This window comes from Lissotriton vulgaris, chromosome 12 (assembly GCF_964263255.1).
Source record: "Lissotriton vulgaris chromosome 12, aLisVul1.2, whole genome shotgun sequence".
In the NCBI taxonomy this organism is placed as follows: Eukaryota; Metazoa; Chordata; class Amphibia; order Caudata; family Salamandridae; genus Lissotriton; species Lissotriton vulgaris.
The window spans coordinates 675107715-675122178 of NC_141700.1; positions in this window are offsets into that span (position 1 = coordinate 675107715).

Genomic DNA, 14464 nt, shown 5'->3' on the forward strand with positions numbered 1-14464 from the left:
TTTGGTCTTCTGGTATGGAAAAAAACTTCCATATGAAGTGTTCTTTTACCCGGATTGGAGGAACCTCTTCATCAATAAATGTCTCTCTGTCATCATCACTGCTGGATTCTCTGGCAGCCATGGTAATCCGAGAAAGATCCAAGAGCAAAAAACAGGTCTTTCAGTCACAAAAGTGAAAGAAGAAGTGAAGGAAATGGGTGGGGATTTCATTCTTTGTAAAAAAAACTGTTAGCAACCAATGAAAAGTGTTATTTTAAGGTCACATGATTTGACGCGCTTACGCTGCGCGCACCGAAGCGCTTCCGGGGGCGCTCACGCGGCGCGAACATAGGCGCTTCCTGGGGCGCATACGCGGTGCGAACGAAGGCGCTTCCGGGGGCGCTTACGCGGCGCGCCTAAGTGTCGTTTTGATAGTTTCACCAAAATGCAAAATCATTTTCATTTCCTTATTCAAAAAAACTGCTTTTATATGTATGCTACTAAATGTCTTGCGTTAATATTTACTTTCATTCATATTATTTTTCACGAACGCAAGTAGCGCTCTGGGTGCGCTTTCCGGAGAGCTTACCGGTGCGCGCACCCAGAGCGCCCCAGGAAAAAATGATAAAAAAAATATATATATTATAAAAAATAAAAAATAATAATTAATATTTACACAAAACAGCAAATTTATAAAAAAAATCGTAAGTTAGAAACTCGATATAGAAAGGAATTAGATTTTAAAAAACCTTTGAAATTCACTAAAAAAACCATAGGTTTCACACCAGTTATAGGTAGGAATTAGCATTTAAAAAACCTATGAAATTCACTGAAAAAACCATAGGTTTCACACCAGTTATAGTTAGGAATTAGCATTTAAAAAACCTATTAAATTCACTGAAAAAACCATAGGTTTCACACCAGTTATAGTTAGCTGGAAATTTTACTGACATAAAACCATTGAAATTCCCACGTTATAGTTAGTTGGACTCACTATAACTTGCGCGCCTGCAAAGCACTGCTGATGACGTCGCATATTACATCACTCATGACATGGTCAGTGACATCACTCATGACATCACTGATGACACCATCCCTGTGACAGAGTGACAGACCTCCTTTCAGTGTAATGTAACCCTTGAAACACATATTCAAAAATAGAAACTAACATTTTCAATAAAATGGAGATACCCATACCAATTACAAAAACCAATTCAGTAATTCCACCATCTATATACGCATCCACTCATTCATTAACAGTTCTATATAGTCACTCATACATATACTCACTCATCATATGTAGAGATACACCTATACATCCTGTTACACACCGACAGTCATCCAAAAGTTACTCACACACATACTCACACATGCAAATAAACTATTGAACATCTATTTATTTGCATATACAGCTATACACACACTACCACCTTACTTCTAAGGAAACTTACACATACTTACTCTCTTAAACAATCACTTATAGAAACACATACTTATTTAAACAGGAACTCTTACAATCTCTCACTCTCACATATACTCACTTATATACATCAATACTCACATATACTAGATTAAAACATATGTCGTTACTGTTAAAGACACTAGTGAGACAGTCATTCACTCACTAACACACACATATACACATTCATCCACCCATACAGTCCTGCACATATGCTGTCTTCAAAACACATACAAACAGTGAGTCAGTCATTGATGCATCTATGTGCTAAGTAATACCCCCACCAAACCATACAGACACTCATACTGATACTAAAAAAACATCTAATAACCCATATACACACACATGTAGCTACTCACCAACCCATGCAGCCACTTATACACAAAGTGAAACACTGATACATATATTTAAATATTTAAACATTACTCGCTAATAAATGTATTCACTAAGATACACTTAATAAGCCAGTTAACCAATCAATTTTATTTTGAAAAAACATCCATTTAGACACTTATTTAAACATGTATTCTTCCATCGACCTTTACATATACATATATAAAACATATTTATTTTTCAGAAAGACACACATTCACTGGATGTTGTCATCAGTGATGTCATGAGTGATGTCACTGACCATGTCATGAGTGATGTAATATGTGACGTCATCAGCAGTTCATTGCAGGCGCGCAAGTTATAGTGAGTCCAACTAACTATAACGTGGGAATTTCAATGGTTTTATGTCAGTAAAATTTCCAGCTAACTATAACTGGTGTGAAACCTATGGTTTTTTCAGTGAAAAAAAAAAAAATATATATATATATATATATATATATATATATATATATATATATATATATATATATATATATATATATATATATATATATATATATATATATATATATATATATATATATATCCAAAGAAAAGGTACTGAGTCCTGCTGGGATTCTTCTCCCGGGCCAGGTGGCGCAAAGAAATCGGCGGACCACAGAGAGCCGATATCACATAATCCAAGGATCGCCTCACGGCAACAAACAAATGCGCACTCAGGAATCCATAGTTAGCATCAAGGGTTTATTCTCAGGTAAACACACTACGCGTTTCGACACCAATGTGTCTTGATGCTAACTATGGATTCCTGAGTGCGCATTTGTTTGTTGCCGTGAGGCGATCCTTGGATTATATATATATATATATATATATATATATATATATATATATATATATATATATATATATATATATATATATATATATATATATATATATATATATATATATATATATATATATATATATATATTACCTACTGGCGATAGCCAGTAGGTATATATAGTTAGGATTTTTTCTCTATGGAACTTTTGAAAATTCTATGCCTAATAACTTTGGCGTTTGTGGACGGAATCGGCTGAAATTTTCAGGAAAATGGCACATTTTGTTTCTGAGCAGCTCCTGGAAATTTGGGGGGGGTTCGTGAAGGGGGGGCCGAGAAAAAAGGGGGGTCCCAAAACGCGTTTTTCCCATGTTGGCCTCACTTTCAGCCCGAACGGCTGAATGGATTTCCACGAAACTTGGCAAAATTGTAGGGACTGTTAGCCCGATGTGCCTTTGCTAGGTCTCAATATATGTGCTCCAGTGGATTTTGAGAAATTAACGTTTAAAACAAGATATATATCTGTAACAGCGCACCGGGTAGCGCTCCGGTTCGCGAACTTTTCGCGTATCGGAACTTTGCGAAGCGAAGCTGATTGGCTCTCCGGTGTCTGTCAACATTCTAAACAGTCCGGAGCGGCCGCCATCTTGTCTCTCGGTAGGATCGAGAGACAAGAGGAGGCCAAAACAAAGGGGGAAATGAAGGAAAGGGGGCAAGGTAGACCCCTTCTGACCCCCTAGGATTGATGAGGGGGATATTATAGAGCCACGCGGGGCCCAAAAAAATAAAAATAAAAATTCCGATTTTTTCGCCGTAGAGACGCGTCTTGGTACGCGAACCGGGCAGCTAATCGGGCAGCTAACCGGGAAGCTAACCGGCAGTGTAACGGGAGTCTGAGGAGTAGCTGATTGGCTGTCAACATTGTAAACAGTCCGGAGCGGCCGCCATCTTGTCTCTCGGTAGGATCGAGAGACAAGAGGAGACCACAACAAAGGGGGAAATGAAGGAAAGAGGGCAAGGTAGACCCCTTCTGACCCCATAGGATTGATGAGGGGGATATTATAAAGCCACGCGGGGCCAAAAAAAAATAAAAATAAATCTGATTTTTTCGCCGTAGAGACGCGTCTTGGTACGCGAACCGGGCAGCTAACCGGGCAGCTAACCGGGAAGCTAACCGGCAGTGTAACGGGAGTCTGAGGAGAAGCTGATTGGCTGTTATCATTGTAAACAGTCTGGAGCGGCCGCCATCTTGTCTCTCTGTGGGATCGAGAGACAAGAGGTGGAAAAAAAAAAGGTGTAAATAAATGAAAGGGGTAAGGCAGACCCCTCCTGAACCCCTAGGATTGATGAGGGGGCTATTAAAGTTCCCTGCGGGGCAAAAGAAAAAAAAAATTGCGATTTTCCGCGGTAAAGGTGCTTCCTGGTACGTTAACCGGGCAGCTAACCGGCAGCGTAACGGGAGTCCGACATATTGTGTTTTTTGAACGTTTGTGATATGTGCACGTGTGGATTTTGTCTAATTAAGGTTAAAAAAATATATATATATATATCTTTAAGCATGTTCTGGCACGCTTATGTTTTGGGTTTGGTTTGCGCTGCAGAGACGATACGTCACGGTTATGCGATGCATCATGAGGCGTCTCACGGGCTACGTGATACGTCACTTAATAAAGAATATATTTTACAGCTATAGATATTAGCTTTTAAAAAACCAATGAAATTCACAGAAAAAACCATAGGTTATAGACCATATATAGTTAGGAATTTGCATTTACAAAACCTTGAAAATTCACTGAAAAAACCATAGGTTATAGACCATATATAGTTAGGGATTAGCATTTAAAAAACCTTATTTTATTTGCACAAAACCATTGAAATTCCATATATAGTTAGTTGCACTAACTATATATCGCGGACCCGCAATCCACTGCTAATGATGTCACATATTACATCATTCATGACATGGTCAGTGACATCACTGATGACATCACTGATGACATCTCAAATGACATCACTGATGACATCACTGATGACATCTCAAATGACATCACTGATGACATCACTGACATCTCATTTGACATTACTGATTACATCACTGATGATATCATTTATGTGATAATACATCTTCAGACTCTAATATAACCTTAGATACACTCAGTGTAAACAGGCACTCACAGACTGTCACACATCCATGGAGTTACTCACACACCTAGTCAGTCATGCAAAGAATCAATCACATCTTCATTTCCTCAACTATACAGTTATACACACCTTACTTATTCAAACATATAGTAACACATATTTACTCTCTTATACAATCCTTGATACAAGTTCACAATGATTCATACAGCCACTCACACATTCACTGGCTCTTATGTTCAGTTATTATATATGTCAACTCTCACATGGAGTGTGTTTTACATATGTACTTACTTTGACATGTAGCACTGAGATATCCATTCACTCACCAATATACTCATGCACACAGTCAACTGTCCATACAGCTGTTTCTACATGCACTTTTGAACCCATACACCTAGGGAATCAACTGCTCACACATCTATGCACAGAGTTATACACCTCCCAGCCACCCACACACATACTCAGTCTCCCATACAAATACTTGGGCAACCATTCAATAACCCATATAGTTACTGATATAGCTACTGATTTAAACATGCAGCAGTTTACAGAACAACATAAATAATGATTGCCAAATTAAGACACTTTAATCACTAACCCATACACTCAGTGAGACACATTTAATCATTCTCTCATACAGTCAGTCATGCACCTACTAAATCCTTCATCCAGACACTTATACATCCACTCATTCTTCAATATGTAAGACATATTTTAACTTTACAGAAACATACAGTCACTGGGTGTTGTCATCAGTGATGTCATCAGTGATGTCATCAGTGATGTCATTTGAGATGTCATCAGTGATGTCATCAGTGATGTCACTGACCATGTCATGAATGATGTAATATGTGACATCATTAGCAGTGGATTGCGGGTCCGCGATATATAGTTAGTGCAACTAACTATATATGGAATTTCAATGGTTTTGTGCAAATAAAATAAGGTTTTTTAAATGCTAATCCCTAACTATATATGGTCTATAACCTATGGTTTTTTCAGTGAATTTTCAAGGTTTTGTAAATGCAAATTCCTAACTATATATGGTCTATAACCTATGGTTTTTTCTGTGAATATATATATATATATATATATATATATATATATATATATATATATATATATATATATATATATGTATATATATATATATATATATATATATATATATATATATATATATATATGTATATATATATATATATATATATATATGTATATATATATATATATATATATATATACATATATATATATATATATATATATATATATATATATATATATATATATATATATATATATATATATATATATATATATATATATATATATATATATATATATATATATATATATATATATATATGCCTCCACAAAAAATGCCCAGATTCGAGGACGCACTCCGCAGTAGGTAGGTAACAACCATTTGTTTTTCAAAACAAGCAGCTTAACATCCAGTTTATCGTGTCCTTGGCCTGACGCGTTTCAAGGAATCCTTTCCCCTTTCTCAAAGGCCAACATGAGCAGCTTCAGTCGTGTGCAAACTGCACTGTCCCCTGTTTGTTAATTAAATCATTATTAGCCTCCGGTGTGCCTTTTAATTTATAACATTTCACCAATGCATGCTGGGGCCTGCAGTTCAATGAAGCACCATCGTACCCTCCAGTGGGTTAGTTGCTCATGTTCCATGAAGGACAAAATTCAGCAGCCCTTCGGTGAGCCCCACGATGAAACTCTGCTTGTTTAAATGTTTTTCTACTCCGCCGAGCATAAAGGAAAGGGTTTCCCTCATGCAGACCCTTCTTTTTTCCAGAGCGGTGCGCTCCCTCCACGGCCTGGAACCGCCGTGTAAACTGCCTCCACAAAAAATGCCCAGATTCGAGGACGCACTCCGCAGTAGGTAGGTAACAACCATTTATTTTTCAAAACAAGCAGCTTAACATCCAGTTTATCGTGTCCTTGGCCTGACGCGTTTCAAGGAATCCTTTCCCCTTTCTCAAAGGCCAACATGAGCAGCTTCAGTCGTGTGCAAACTGCACTGTCCCCTGTTTGTTAATTAAATCATTATTAGCCTCCGGTGTGCCTTTTAATTTATAACATTTCACCAATGCATGCTGGGGCCTGCAGTTCAATGAAGCACCATCGTACCCTCCAGTGGGTTAGTTGCTCATGTTCCATGAAGGACAAAATTCAGCAGCCCTTCGGTGAGCCCCACGATGAAACTCTGCTTGTTTAAATGTTTTTCTACTCCGCCCAGCATAAAGGAAAGGGTTTCCCTCATGCAGACCCTTCTTTTTTCCAGGGTGGTGCGCTCCCTCCACGGCCTGGAACCGCCGTGTAAACTGCCTCCACAAAAAATGCCCAGATTTGAGGACGCACTCCGCAGTAGGTAGGTAACAACCATTTATTTTTCAAAACAAGCAGCTTAACATCCAGTTTATCGTGTCCTTGGCCTGACGCGTTTCAAGGAATCCTTTCCCCTTTCTCAAAGGCCAACATGAGCAGCTTCAGTCATGTGCAAACTGCACTGTCCCCTGTTTGTTAATTAAATCATTATTACCCTCCGGTGTGCCTTTTAATTTATAACATTTCACCAATGCATGCTGGGGCCTGCAGTTCAATGAAGCACCATCGTACCCTCCAGTGGGTTAGTTGCTCATGTTCCATGAAGGACAAAATTCAGCAGCCCTTCGGTGAGCCCCACGATGAAACTCTGCTTGTTTAAATGTTTTTCTACTCCGCCGAGCATAAAGGAAAGGGTTTCCCTCATGCAGACCCTTCTTTTTTCCAGGGCGGTGCGCTCCCTCCACGGCCTGGAACCGCCGTGTAAACTGCCTCCACAAAAAATGCCCAGATTCGAGGACGCACTCCGCAGTAGGTAGGTAACAACCATTTATTTTTCAAAACAAGCAGCTTAACATCCAGTTTATCGTGTCCTTGGCCTGACACGTTTCAAGGAATCCTTTCCCCTTTCTCAAAGGCCAACATGAGCAGCTTCAGTCGTGTGCAAACTGCACTGTCCCCTGTTTGTTAATTAAATCATTATTAGCCTCCGGTGTGCCTTTTAATTTATAACATTTCACCAATGCATGCTGGGGCCTGCAGTTCAATGAAGCACCATCGTACCCTCCAGTGGGTTAGTTGCTCATGTTCCATGAAGGACAAAATTCAGCAGCCCTTCGGTGAGCCCCATGATGAAACTCTGCTTGTTTAAATGTTTTTCTACTCCGTCGAGCATAAAGGAAAGGGTTTCCCTCATGCAGACCCTTCTTTTTTCCAGGGTGGTGCGCTCCCTCCACGGCCTGGAATATATATATATATCCAAACAACTCCACCTCCACGAGCTGGCAGCTTGCAGTCTTTTCAAAGAAAGAACATGGAGCACGGACCCAAAATTTAGTGCAGTATCTTATTTATTTAGCTGTTCTCCAGTCGGCCATAACGTGTTTCGGTACCGTAGTACCTTAATTAACTACAACCTGTCCAAGGTAGAACAGGTTCTGACACAGGCACAGGACACCAATTCCTCTAGTAAACTGAATTTATTCCAATATTTCTGCCTGGGAAGACACATGGACGCTGGAACAGGTAAGTGCTATTTGTTTAAATATCATCAGCTGAACCATCACGGGCAAAATAGTCATGGAATCGACAGCCACCAACTGCACTTTGCTCGTTGCAGAACACCGCACAAGCTACCACATGGGTCTTTCCTAAAATATAGAGAAAGAAATAGAACATGGAAAGAGAAAAGAGAAGAAAAGAGAGAAGAGAAGGGAAGCAACTATAAAGAGCCAGAGCCTAAAGAACAAGAAAGGTAAAACACCGGAATGTGCAACAAATACATAATGTCAAAATATATAGTATAATAACAGTTCCTGTGAGGAAACAGACACAATTGGAGATAATCAGAGTCTATAACATGCAGGAACCTGTCTAATCCTAGAACTACGTTTCAAAACAGTCTGACTGTCATGAGAGACACCCCTAGACTCTTACCACAAGATGATTCATCAATCATACCAGATTTCACTAAACAACATTTGTTCCACCACTGACCATTCACCAGCTTCACAGAATCACTCATGACTTTTACCACCTCAATAGGAGGGCCAAACTTAGAACCACCCTTCCTCACATGAACAGGCTTCTTCACTCTTACATAATCACCAACCAACAACTCAACCACCTTGACATTCTTCCTAGAATCATAGTTCTTCTTTTGCTTTTACTGAGTTAGACACACTCGTTTACGAACACACGCATCAGACCACTGTCCACCTTAAATACATTTATTCATCCAACTTGCAGAGAAGGGATGGGAAGCTCTACGTCCCCGCAACAACTCAATAGGTGACACATCTGTGGAAGAATGTGGAGTAGTGCGATAGAACGAACGCATACTTCTGACTGAATTGGCAACAACACACTTGTTGGACAAAGCCCACTGCATACACTCACCCAACACGAACTCTTAAGATGTTTAATACCACTAGAAAAAATAAAGTCCTCAATTTCACTAGCAACAAATTGAGTCCCATTGGTGGTCACAAGACACTCAGGAAAACCTACTTTCCAAAAAACATCATTCAAAAATTCAACAACGACGTTCGATGTTACCACTTTTACAAATCTGACTTCTGGCCACTTAGAATAGTAGTCCATCATGACTAAAGCACATCTTGAGGAAGGATGAAATGCATGGAAAGGACCAACAATATCAAGCCCCAAGTTCACCCTTGGTGCGGAAGGCAATTCTATAGGAGAGAGAGGAGTGCGCAACTTAGCAGTTTTATCACAGCTGGCACAAACTACACAAGACATGACCAATTCATCTACCTCCTTGTCCATTGCGGGCCACCAAAACCCTTTTCTTTGTCATAGTATCTCCCAGATGTCCTTCATGAGCACGTATAATAATATCAGATCTGAAACAAACAGGAGGAACCAATTTATCACCTCTAAGCAAAAAAACATGCTCAATAGACAATTCGTCTGCAATATGAACAAAGGTTTTCAATTCAAAACTGAGCTTCCTCTCCTTGGGCTAACCTGTCTCCACATAATTCATGACAGTTAACAAAGACACATCTTTACTAAGGGCACAACACCACTCTTTCTAAGTGATGGCACACAACTGAGGTATGTCAAAAGAAGCAACAATAAATTGTTCCTTGTCCTCTTCATCAAGGACAAACACATCTTCCACAGCGTTGAAAGAACGAGAAAGATAATCGCCACACCCATTCTTGTTTCCAGGAATGTACACAGATGATAAATCAAACTGGAGCAATTTAGACAACATTCTAGCTACGCGGGGAGTAAAACCTTTGATGTTTTTCCCACTCAAGATAAAAACCAATGGCTTGTGGTAAGTCTGGAGACAAAACTTTCTTCCCCAAATAAAATTAAGAAACTTCATCACTGCCGACCAACAAGCTTACAATTCTTTCCCTATGATAGAGTACTTCTTTTCAGAAGGAGAAAGAACTCTGGAAGCAAATCCAAAGGTTCTGACTTCATTATCTTTAGTTTGACTCAACATAGCCCCCATACCTACATTTCTCGCATCCACAGTCACTGTGCAAGGAAGATCTGGATCCTAATTTTTCAACACTTTAGGTGAGATAAGCTGTTTCTTGACCCACTCAAAAACAGACTGACACTCAGAAGTCGACTCAAACTGAAATCCTTTCATAAGCCTTTGAGAAAGGGGCCTCAATTTGGTTGCAAAATCCTGAATAAAACAGGATTAGAATTCACGGAGACCAAAAAAGGATTGGAGGGTAGCTTTATCAGAGGGTACTTTTGATTTAACAATAGAATCTATCAAAGTAGATATGGGATGAATGACTTACCCTGAAAAAAGGTGTCCCAAATAGTCAACCTCTTCTGTAAGGAAAACACACTTATCGCTGTGTAAAACCATCCCTTCGCCTGAAATCTAGACACCACGTCTTGAAGTATAGCATCATGGGTAACCCTATCAGGTGCGAAAACTAAAACATCATCTTGGAAAACAGATAATCCATCAATCTCCTTAAGCATGTCATACATTAGGAACTGAAAAACAGATGCAGCTGACGCTAGGCCAAAATGCATATGGACATATTGGTCGGTGCAAATGATGAAACAAAAGCAGTCAGATGTCTGTATTTAGTAGCTAGCTCAACCTGGTGGTAGGCAGATGCTAAGTCTAATTTAGTGAAAAATTTTGCATTTTTGAGACCTGCTAGAAGTTCATTAATGTTGGGAAGTGGATGGGAATCCACCCAATTTTCCTTATTGAGACAACGGAGATCAACGCACACCCTCAATTCCCCACTCTGTTTACGGGCAACAACTAAGGGAGACAACAAGAAAAAAAAAATTTGTTCAATAATCCCCTTTGCACACAAGGGCTTCAGTTCATTCTCTAAATTTTGCCTAATACTAAAATGGACATTCCTTAGTTTATGTTTAATAGGTTTCGCACCATCCTTCACTATGATTTCATGTTTGTAGTCACTAATTTTCCCTAATTCTCGAGAGCAAACGTGAGGACATTTGTTAATGATATGTTCAAGGTCCAATCTGTCCCTTACAACAGCAGCTTGTTCGCTGGTCGTAGGTCCAAGTACCATTCCAAAAAGACCCTGGTGAAACCAGCCGAGAATGTTTAATCCCTTGTGTGCGACATAAACTTTTCCTGAAATTTTCCTCCATTTATACTCCATGATATCCTCGACAGATTGATTTCCCTTCCTTCCTTCAGGCAACAAACATCTAGTAGGCCAAGCTTTGTCAAAAAGTTCTTGAGTAATCATTGAAATTCTCGCACTGGAGTCTACTAAAAGTTTCAATACATTTTCCCCAACTATTATATCAACATAAGGATCGACGCAAAGTTCAGGATTTCCGACCTTGACTACTTCGTCTTGCGCAACTGAAATCATGTCTCTAAGATATTTAGTAACAAATTTGTCACCCTCTTCATACATATTTTTATCCTGAACACATTTTACTGAAGAGATTTTCTTTCCCTTATTAGTTTGACAAACCTTAGCAAAGTGTCCTTGTTTGTTGCAAATCCTACAGGTGATGAACCTTGACGGACATTTGTTACCTTTAAAATGAGCTCTGTATCCACATCTAAAGCGAATATTTTATTGGTTGAAAACAGAATTCTGTTTATCACCAATACTTAATCGTGACCTGTCGCCTTGTTTAATATCTTTAGAATCTTTCATCTTGAACTGCAGAGACTGCTTCGTTAACTTTCGGCTCTAACTCCTTAGCAGATATTTGAGACGTCCCAATGCTTTTCGCCAATTTAATATTTTCTTCCAACGTCGGGTTACCCATTGATGGAAGTTTTTGTTTGATCATCTTATCCATACAGTGAAAAATAAACTGATCGCGTACCAGCTGGTCCGCAAAAATTCCTAAATTGACACTCAGTAACTAACCTTCTCAAAGCTGTTAGGTAAGTGTCAACATCGTCGCCACTGTTTTGGACTCTCAAAAAAAACTTGTGATGAAAAACAACCAAACTAGGATGGACGTCAAACCTAGTTTGTAATCTTTTAACAGTATCTTGGTACTCATCGAGAGTCGCATCACCCATCAGAACAGGTGGAGGAAGATGTTTCAAAATGTCCCTTCCCTCAAACCCTAAGGAATGAAGTAAAAGGTATTTCCTTCTCTCAGTTTTAAATCTTATTGCATCAATAGGACGAAGGTACATCACAAACCCGTCAATCCACTGTTTCCATTTATTTGGAGGTTCACCTGGAGTTTCCAAAAAAGTTGGGGGTGGGATACCATCTGCATGTTGATTAAAAAAAAGCAAAACTCTTTACAAAAATGTGAGAAAGTAGAAAATAAGACAAGTTAACATGTGGTTAAATCTTCTTTCCTTATGTTATCCAATACTTTTGTAATATTTTGTTTATATTTCACTGCAATTGTCAAAATAAGTTCTGTACTTCGCACAGAATTTGTCTGTAAAGAATGAGAGTTTAAGAATCCCTTTGTGCAACACTTCCTCTCTGTATTTTTTTTCTAATTAGCCTTTGTGACGTGCACTCCAGCAGAACGATAATAAAAAAATGGGAATCTGCCTTTCACACGTCACAATAGAGACTGTACAAGTCTCTCGGTGCCTCTGTAACCATGGATGTACCACGTCACAATAGAGACTGTCCACGTGTCTGTGAGCTTTGCCAACAACGAATCTACAACTATGTTTCATCAAGGAACCTTTAAGCTCACCGTGATTGCGTCACGATCTGTCACCACGCCGCCATCAACCTTTCCACCGTTGGTGTAATGCAAATTGTCTATTGCGTTTCACTTCTTCATTGCAACTTTATTTACCACTTTGCCCCTGCCATCCGCTGTACGATACGATATTATCCACGCAGACGTCTTTCACCGCAGCCCAGGAAACCCCACTCCTCACACTTCAAACCGGCAGAGTTTTTGACAATCCAGAAGACACGTAGGTCCTTGTTGATGGCCAGCACTCGTCGTCAAAGAAACTGTGTCGTAACAAGGGAAGACAAATGGAAGCCGGAACAGGTAAGTGCAAAGCAGTCAGTGGGTCTACAACAACCAACAGAACTTTGCTCAATGCTTGGTGTAGAACACTCACTCAGTGAGGTTCTGCACCGATAAACATTCTTAATAAAAACAGCACAAGCTACTACAATCGGGTACCAAATTGATCTTCCATTAAATAGCATTTTACCTGTCACATGGTGCATGGACATAGAGAAAAAACTGCCAATGCAGCTATCCATTAAATAAAACAATGTCAGTTTGTTTACCATTGTCCATGCAGACCCTGCAAAACTTTAAATATCACATATACACATCTAACAAATGCATTACTACTAACAGGTTGCAATTTTTGATGTTTTACACTTATAAGCCCTCCGGTTAAATACCAACGACCAGTGTCGGATCTTCATAGAAAAAAACAAATTTATGCAAAACACCTCGCAGCACACACAAGTTTGATGCATTGATCATAAAAACCATGTCACTTGCATGCCTATGGAGCTCAATATTGCAGATATAATGTGCCCAAACTCTATCATTGCACCATTGAAGGAATGGAAGATACATACATTTGTGACATTCATTTTTATAGTTTAAGACACACTGCACTTACAAAATGAAAGAATTCTTTCTCCCTGCAGATACTGCCTCAGTTCAACAAGAACACAATTAACACATTCATTGTCCTTATTTTTTTGAAGAGTAACAAGTTCCTTAGAGTGATGCAGGATGGCTCGTAAAAGAATAACCAAAACACTCTAAATGTCAAAAGCAGCAAGGATTTAGTTTCTCAAAGTTACAGTGTACCTCCTTTATCAAGCTTGTTCCTGTATTGCCCTGCCTCAAAGTAAATGTCGAGTGTCTGAAACACTCCTATTTTTAACTGTTTGCCAAACTTGAACATCCCACTCCTCAAAATTGTTCCAGGAAGATTTGAGCAGTACTTCCTGTACGAACAATAAAATTCAGGCAGTGTGTGACTGTCATACCTCCTTTCACGGGACAGTTTCCAAATCTGTCTGTCTAATAGCACAAATCCTTCTGTTTAATCAAAATCGGCAGGCAAAGTGCTGGAAAGGTTTTCAGTGATGGTGGTGATCCTGTCTTACCAGCTACATGCTGCAAGCCCTCCTCCCAATTGCTTAAATTATCTCAACACTTATCACCTGCAGTCACAAACG